Source organism: Henckelia pumila, chromosome 1, assembly GCF_033568475.1.
Source record: "Henckelia pumila isolate YLH828 chromosome 1, ASM3356847v2, whole genome shotgun sequence".
NCBI classification, from domain to species: Eukaryota; Viridiplantae; Streptophyta; class Magnoliopsida; order Lamiales; family Gesneriaceae; genus Henckelia; species Henckelia pumila.
In genome coordinates this window covers 63,804,220-63,812,641 of record NC_133120.1, presented here as the reverse complement: position 1 = coordinate 63,812,641, position 8,422 = coordinate 63,804,220, and the positions used below count along the sequence as shown (strand labels likewise).

The window sequence follows — 8,422 nt, the reverse complement described above, 5'->3', positions numbered from 1 at the left end:
ATAATAAATATTGTGAAATTTTTTTAAAATAATATTTATTTTAAAATTACTTAGTGTAGATTTGGTATTCAACATAATCAATAAGATAAAATTGATCGTAAAAAAAGTATCAACTCCAACATGGTATTCAACAGTATTTCTGTTGATTGTTTCATTTGACACTAAAATCTAAATTATGGTGTTTTTAAATTGTATGCTCTTAAATAACATATATCTTGATAACATTTGTTAATCCTCATAAAAAGGCAACACATCTAACCTCTTATAGAGCTCAACACATCAATAAAACCCAACAGGGGGAAAATAAGTTAGAAATCCTTTTGAAACTCCAAATAAGTTGAACCAACAACATTGAAAAAAATCCAATGGAGATTCGTTACGTATGAATTTCAATACAAATGTCTCAATAAATAAGATAAAATGAATAGCATTTTAAATTCTATTAACAATAAAATATTGAGCAAAAGAGGATCATCATAGAGATTAAAAATATATGCATACTTTATCAAACAATTAATAACAGGAAAATATGTTTCCTAATCGTCTAATGGTTTACTAAGCACATTGTAAAAATTAACTTTTATACTCTATATATCTAATGAGAAATAAAATAAATAGTAAGAGATGTGTCTCACTTCTCATTTCTCAACCTTGCATCTCTTCACTTTATCACTTATTTCCATTTTGGTCATCGAAGTATCCAACGTTGAGTTGAAATATTATAGCATCCCTATTTGACAAATTATTCAAACAGTTGGCGTGCAAAATGTTAAATATCCAAACCTTGACATCAAACATCAGGGAACGATTTCGGTTAATGAAAAAGTCAAAATAATATAAATATACCCAAAACAGGGGAAGAAATATAGCCAAGACCGAGAGAATTTTACCTGTATTTTTCAATTCTCAACCTTGCATCTCTTCACTTTATAACTTGTTTCCATGTTGGTCATCGAAGTATCCAACGTTGAGTTGCAACATTATAGCATCCTATTTCTCAAATTATACAAACAGTTGGCGTGCAAATTGTTAAATATCCAAACCTTGACATCAAACATCAGGGAAGAACTCAAATGCAAAGATTTTTCACGAACTGGATAGCAAATTCAAACGATAAGACTAAGCAGAGACTATAATTAAGAACATTAAAAATTTACAAACCTCTAAAATTGAATTTTACGTGTGTTTACTTCATTTGCTTGCATAAAGGCTTTGGAAAGTCGAGAACGTGGAAACTGGGGAAGTGCAAGAAGAAAATAAGAAAAAAATTTTAATTACAGAACATGTGCGTGTATTTAGGCCGAGCAAAAAGTGAGCAAGGAGTGAAGGATAATTGGAGAAGTGGAAGGGATCGTGGGCATTGGGGTATTTTGGGATAATTGAAAAACAGACCAAGACACTACATCAGTTTTTATATGGTGCGTAGCTTTAATAAATAGTAAGAGATGTTCATGCTATGATCAAACATTCGAAAGAAGGCAGTTGAAAGTAATAGAATATTTTGTGTGGAATCATTCATACACAACATTAAATAAGCTCCCAAAGGTAGAAAAACAAAAAAAATTGACACAGATTGATTACTTAAAAATGTGAGAAGTAGTAACATCGGATTAACAATTGATACCTGAGCAAGTTAGGTCACGTCAACAGAGCGATCTGAAACGGGCTTATGTACAGGAGGATTGGCAGCAGCAGAAGGTCTTGAGGATGCCTGAGATGCTTCTAAACTTTTCCTGAGAGCAATCACATATCAATACACAAATGTTCCATTGGAAACACTTCATATGCACTATTGTGTAGCATTATTAAAATGAAAGAGATTGAGCCATATCTTTTACTAAAGGTAGGCAAAATTCAATATTCTGTTTACATTTCATTCAAGTATAATCATCAGCATTAAAAAATTATATTTTCTATATAAATGTCAAAGCTTTATGTATCATGTAGTTTAATCCAACAACAGCAACCGAGATGTGTAATATTACGAAGCATCAAAAATTTTCAGAAAAATTAAGTAAACAACAACGACGTGTCGATACAATCCCATGTAGAAGAAGAAGCAAAGAAAGACCAAATCGAAGCAAATTACCTTAAATCGTAGTGGGGTTGCTTGTCTGAATAAACTCAGAAACACATTGAAAATCCTTAATAAAATGCTCTGTGAGCCTAAAATCAATTGTTATGGTATGTGAAAGGAAATCAAAGGGAACAAAAGGGAAATTAAAAGAATCCTGCAAGTAACCAAAAAAAATTATGATTAAAGACGCAAAGATAACAAAAGCAAAATTAAAACAATCTTGCAAGAACCCAAGTAGAAAATCACATTCAAATCGGCTATCATGAGACGCAGCGTATTCGGAAATGGATTTCGTGCAGAGAATACAGCCGAAGATTTTGATAAGGAATAGTGACGTGGGGTGTTTATTATAAGTATTGGAAGTGGAAAAAACAGACGGTGGAGTTGATAATCTGTGAAAGCCGAAGAAGAAGCAACCACCATCTAGGAGTTTCGATTGTACTGTTGCACAAAATCTGCCTGTTGCGATTTTTCTGTTTGAGAGAGAGGGATGAATTTGACCTAAGGTTTGAATGTGAATTGAAGAGAGGAGAGAATAAACCGACTTATCCCAAATAAAATAAAACTTCTTATACACGATCTGAAATTGGAATTTGAAAAATAATCTGAGAAAGGAAAAACGTGAATGGTATCAGGGGCAATTATGGGATATCAAAAATCAGACCAAGACACTACAGTTTTTAAAAGGTGTGTAGACTTAATAAATAGTAAAAGATATATATATATATATTCAATTATTTTAAGAAATTGAAATAAAACCGACTGAAAGTAGTCACGGAGTACCGTTATCCGCCACTTAACCGGGAAGTGAACTCAATTTTGCAAAAATAAAATAAAAATATAAGTAACAATTAAGTTGGATCATATAAAGGCATAAACTCTTCATTAAGAACTTCATTTTATATAAACGGTTTAAATCTTTGCCCATTAACTTTAAATACATTATTATTTTTAGGATTTTCAACATCAACAGCACCATGAGGATAGACAAATTTAACAATAAATGGTCCAGACCATCGCGATCTAAGTTTTCCTGGAAACAAATGCAAGCGAGAATTATAAAGTAAAACTTTTTGTCCGATTTCAAAAGATTTCCTCATAATATTTTTATCATGAAATGCTTTTGTTTTATCTTTATAAATCTTTGCATTTTCATATGCATCATTTTTTATTTCTTCTAGTTCATTTAATTGCAATTTTCTTAATTTAGATGCATCATCTAAATTAGTATTAAACTCTTTAATTTCCCAATAAAATTTATGTTCAATTTCAAGAGGTAGATGACAATGCTTTCCAAAAACTAATCTATATGGTGACATCCCCAATGATGTTTTAAATGCAGTTCTATATGCCCATAATGCATCACTTAATCTTAAAGGCCAATCTTTTCGATTTGGATTGACTGTTTTTTCCAAAATTTGTTTTATTTCTTTATTTGCAAGTTCAACCTGACCATTCGTTTGAGGGTGATATGGAGTAGAAACTTTATATTTAATACCATATTTTCTTAACAACGAAGAAAATGATTTATTTATAAAATGACTTCCCCCATCACTGATTATAGCTCTAGGTATTCCAAATTGACTAAAAATATTTTCTTTCAAAAATTTTATCACAACTTTATGATCATTAGTTCTACATGCAATTTCTTCAATCTATTTTGAAACATAATCGACAGCCACTAAAATATAAGTTAATCCAAAAGATAATGAAAATAGACCCATAAAATTTATTCCCCAACTGTCAAATATTTCAATAATCATGATTGGATTTAAAGGCATCATGTTTCTTTTTGAAATTGAACCCATTTTCTGACAATTTTCACAAGATTTGCAAAATGAATGTGTATCTTTGAATAAAGAAGGCCAATAAAATCCACATTGAAAGATTTTTGCAGCTGTTTTCTTTGACGAAAAATGACCTCCACATGCCTCAGAATGACAAAATTTAATGACACTACTTACCTCATTGTCGGGTATGCATCATCGAAAAATTTGATCAGGACAATACTTAAACAAATAAGGATCATCCCAATAAAATTTTTTGACCTCTTTCAAGAATTTATTTTTATCTTGTGAACTCCAATGAGAAGGCATTTTATTTGTCACAAGAAAATTTACAATATTAGCAAACCAAGACATAGTAGTAGCATAAAATAGTTGATCATCCGGAAAATTTTTATTTATTGGTATTTCATTTTGAGATTATTCAGAAATTATTCTTGATAAATGATCGGCTACTACATTTTCTTTTCCTTTTTTATCTTTTATTACAAGATCAAATTCTTGTAACAACAAAATCCATCTTATTAATCTCGGCTTAGCATCTTGTTTATTTGATAAATATTTTATGACAGAATGATCAGTATAAACAATAGTAGTAGAACCAATTAAATAGGATCGAAATTTATCTAATGCAAACACTACTGAAAGTAATTCTTTTTCAGTTGTTGAATAATTTATTTGAGCACTATTTAAGGTTCTACTTGCATAATAGATCACACATAAGGTTTACCTTCTTTTCTTTGTCCTAACACGGCTCCTACAGCATAATCACTTGCATCACAAATTAATTCAAATGGTAAAGACCAATCAGGAGGTTGTAAAATAGGTGATGTAGTTAAAAGATTAATTATCTTTTTAAAAGCAGTTTCACATTCTTGAGTCCATTCAAATTGTGCATCTTTTGTTAAAAGATTTGAAATTGGTTTCGATATTATGCTAAAATTTTTTATAAATCTTCTATAAAATCCCGCATGACCCAAAAATGATCGAATTTCTTTGATCGTGTTTGGTGATGGTAAATTAGCAATAACATCAACATTAGCTTTATCAACTTCAATTCCTTTTTCAGATATGACATGCCCTAACACAATTCCGGATTTAACCATGTAGTGACATTTTTCCCAATTTAAAACAAGATTTTTTTCTTCACATCTTTTTAAAACTTCTTCCAAATTTTTAAGACAATTTTCAAATGAGTTTCCAAAAATAGTTATATCATCCATAAAAATTTCACAAATTCTTCAATCATGTCACTAAAAATACTTAACATGAATCTTTGAAAAGTAGCCGGGGCATTACATAAACCAAATGGCATTCTTTTAAAAGCAAAAGTTTCGAACGGACAAGTGAAAGTAGTTTTTTCTTGATCTTCTAATGATATTGGTATTTGATAATACCCCGAATACCCATCAAAAAAACAATAATAAGGATTACCTGCCACTTTCTCTAAAATTTGATCTAAAAATGGTAACGGAAAGTGATCTTTTCTAGTTGCATCATTTAATTTTCTATAATCAATGCACATACGCCAACTAGATGGAATCCTAACTTGTAATAATTCTCCCTTTTCATTTTTTATAACAGTGATGCCTGATTATTTTGGTACCACTTTTGTTGGACTTACCCATTTACTATCCGAGATTGGATAAATAATTCCGGCATCTAATAGTTTTAAAACTTCATTTTTAACAACTTCTTTCATGTGTGGATTTAATCTTCTTTGTGGTTGTTGATATGTTTTAGCATTTTCTTCCAAGTGAATTCTATGTGTGCAGATTAAAGGATTTATACCTTTTATATCTTGAAAAGTCCATCCAATTGCATTTTTGTGTTTTTTAAGTAGTGTTATTAAATCTTCTTCTTGTTTTGGTAAGAAGGTAGAAGATATTACAATAGGATATGTTTGATTTTCACCAAGAAAAGCATATTTTAGTTCAATTGGTAAGGGTTTTAATTCAAGTTTTGGATGATCATTTTCTTTTACTTCTTCAAGTTCATTAATTTCTTCAAATAACTTTGATTTAAAAACATTTTTTGAATCAAAACTTTCCACTAAACAAACTTCAGATTGTTGATTTAAGTTTTCTTGGTGTATATTTTCTTCCACGATTGTTTCTATTGCATTATCATCTTCATCTTCATTAATACTTGGTTGTTTACATAAATTGAACACATTAAGTTCTAAAGTCATATTTCCAAAAGACAATTTCATTATTCCATTTCGACAATTAATTAAAGCATTTGAAGTTGCTAGAAATGGACGTCCCAATATTACTGGAATTTTGTTATGTACTTCTATTGGTTGTGCATCCAAGACAATAAAATCCATGGGATATATGAATTTATCGACTTGAACTAATACATCTTCTACAATACCTCTAGGTATTTTGATTGACCTATCGGCTAGTAAAAGAGTAACAGATGTAGGTTTTAAATCTCCCAACTTAAGATTTTCATAAACTGAATAAGGAATTAAATTCACACTTGCTCCCAAATCTAACAAAGCTTTTTTAATTTTATTTTTTCCAATAATACATGAAATTGTTGGACAACCGGGATCTTTATATTTCAAGGTAGAATTATTTTGAATAATAGAGCTTACTTGCTCCGTTAAGAATGCTTTCTTCTTTACATGCAATTGTCTTTTCACAGTACATAAATCTTTTAAAAACTTTGCATAAGAAGACACTTGTTTAATAGCATCTAATAATGGAATATTTATTTTTACTTGTTTAAAAACTTCATAAATATCAGAATCATTTTTTTGTTTTTTATTATTAACTAATGCATGAGGGAAATGAACATGTTTATTTGACTCACATATTAATTCAGATAATTTATCATCAACTTTCTTAATCTTAGGACTCAAAGTATCATCTTTCTCGAAAGTATCAAGATTTTCATCCTTACTCTTTGAGTTTGACTGATATTTGTTTTCATCACTATATGGATCATTAACTATTTTACCACTTCTAAGAGTAATAACAGATTTTACTTGATCAAATTTTTCTTGATTTTGATTTTTAGGATTAGGTTGTGGTTGAGATGAAAATTTTCCTTTTTCATGAATATTAAGTGTAGATGCAAATTTTGCAAGAGTTTCTTTCAAATCATTCATAGATTGAATGTTTTGAATATTGATAGACTCTTGCTTTTGAATGTATGCATGAATTTCATCTTCAAAATATTTTCTTGGAGGTGGGATATAAGGAGCATAACCTTGATGACTTTGGTTATTGTGAAAAGGTTGTTGTGAAGGTTGTGCATTATTATCGTTCCTCCAACTAAAATTAGGATGATTTTTCCAACCAGGATTATATGTTTGTGAAAAAGGATCTAATGTTGGTTTTTTAAAATTGTTAACATAATTGGCTTGTTCATGGAGACATTCTTTAAATGAAGGCAAAGTAGGAAAATTTTTTGTAAGATGATCATGTGTGTCACATATATGACAAACAATTTTTTGAACACTTTTTAATTGATCACTCTTTTTCATTTCTAATGACTCGATTTTTTTTGCTAAAGATGCAAGTTTAGCTTGAACATCTACATCATCTTTAAGATGATAAATACCACCCCCATTTGTTGAATTATTGGTTTTACTTGGTGGTTCAATTGAGCCTATATTATCCCAATTTTGAGCATTTTTTGCTAATGACTCCAAATATTCTATAGCTTCATTTGGGTTTTTATCTTCAAAAGTTCCATTACACATGATTCTATCATTTGCCTATCTTTAGGTATTAAACCTTCATAAAAGTGAGAAACTATCCTCCATATTTCAAAACCATGATGTGGGCATGTATTAAGTAACTCTTTATATCTATCCCAACATTGATAAAATGTTTCCCCTTGTTTTTGAGAAAAAGTTGTAATTTGTCTTTTAAAAGAGTTTGTTCTATGGGAAGGAAAATTTTTTTTTAGAAATTTTTGTTGCATTTCTTCCCATGATCTTATTGAACTTGATCTCAAATTTTACAACCATGTTTTAGCTTTATCTTTTAAGGAAAAAGGGAAAAGCTTTAATCGAACAGTATCCATGCTACAATTTTGATCATTATAAGTGTTGCAAACCTCCTCAAATTCTCTTAAATGCAAATATGGATTTTCAGAATCTAAGCCATGAAAATTTGGTAAAAGTTGAATGACTTGTGGCTTAAAATTGAAATTAAATGCATTAGGAGGAAAAACTAAACAAGATGTTGTACTAGTTCTTATTGGATTCATATGGTGCCTAAGTGTTCTTGGTTGTTCATGTTCTTGATTATTATTATTATTATTATTATTATTATTATTATTATTATTATTATTATTATTATTATTATTATTATTATTATTATTATCATCTTGATTATTAGAATTATCCTCCATGTTTAAAATATTTTCAGTTACTCGAACAAGTCTACCACTTTGTTTACGACTCCAAACAATCATACAATTAAAAACAACATACTATTTACATAATAACATAAATAACAAAATTAAACTTAATTTATACCTCCCCGGCAGCGGCGCCAAAAACTTGCTACAACTTAAATTGTAATTCACCCAAGTATAGGTT

General features: G+C 29.5%; 1 long non-coding RNA gene and 1 other non-coding gene across 5 annotated transcripts; one reads left to right on the top strand and one right to left on the bottom strand.

Annotated features, from left to right (window-relative positions):
- Positions 1-474: 474 nt before the first annotated feature.
- Positions 475-2,616, bottom strand: LOC140876085 (uncharacterized). Of its 4 annotated transcripts, none has more exons than XR_012148663.1 (5): positions 2,324-2,616; positions 2,090-2,231; positions 1,162-1,733; positions 891-996; positions 475-730 (listed from the first exon to the last, which is right to left on the bottom strand). It is a non-coding gene; the product is annotated as an uncharacterized lncRNA (long non-coding RNA). The 4 variants fall into 4 exon arrangements; XR_012148662.1 differs by having other exon boundaries at positions 891-990; XR_012148664.1 differs by having other exon boundaries at positions 891-990; positions 1,625-1,733.
- Positions 2,617-7,645: 5,029 nt separating this feature from the next.
- Positions 7,646-7,756, top strand: LOC140876851 (small nucleolar RNA R71). Its single transcript, XR_012149083.1, has one exon. It is a non-coding gene; the product is annotated as a small nucleolar RNA R71 (small nucleolar RNA).
- The last annotated feature ends 666 nt before the right edge of the window (positions 7,757-8,422 follow it).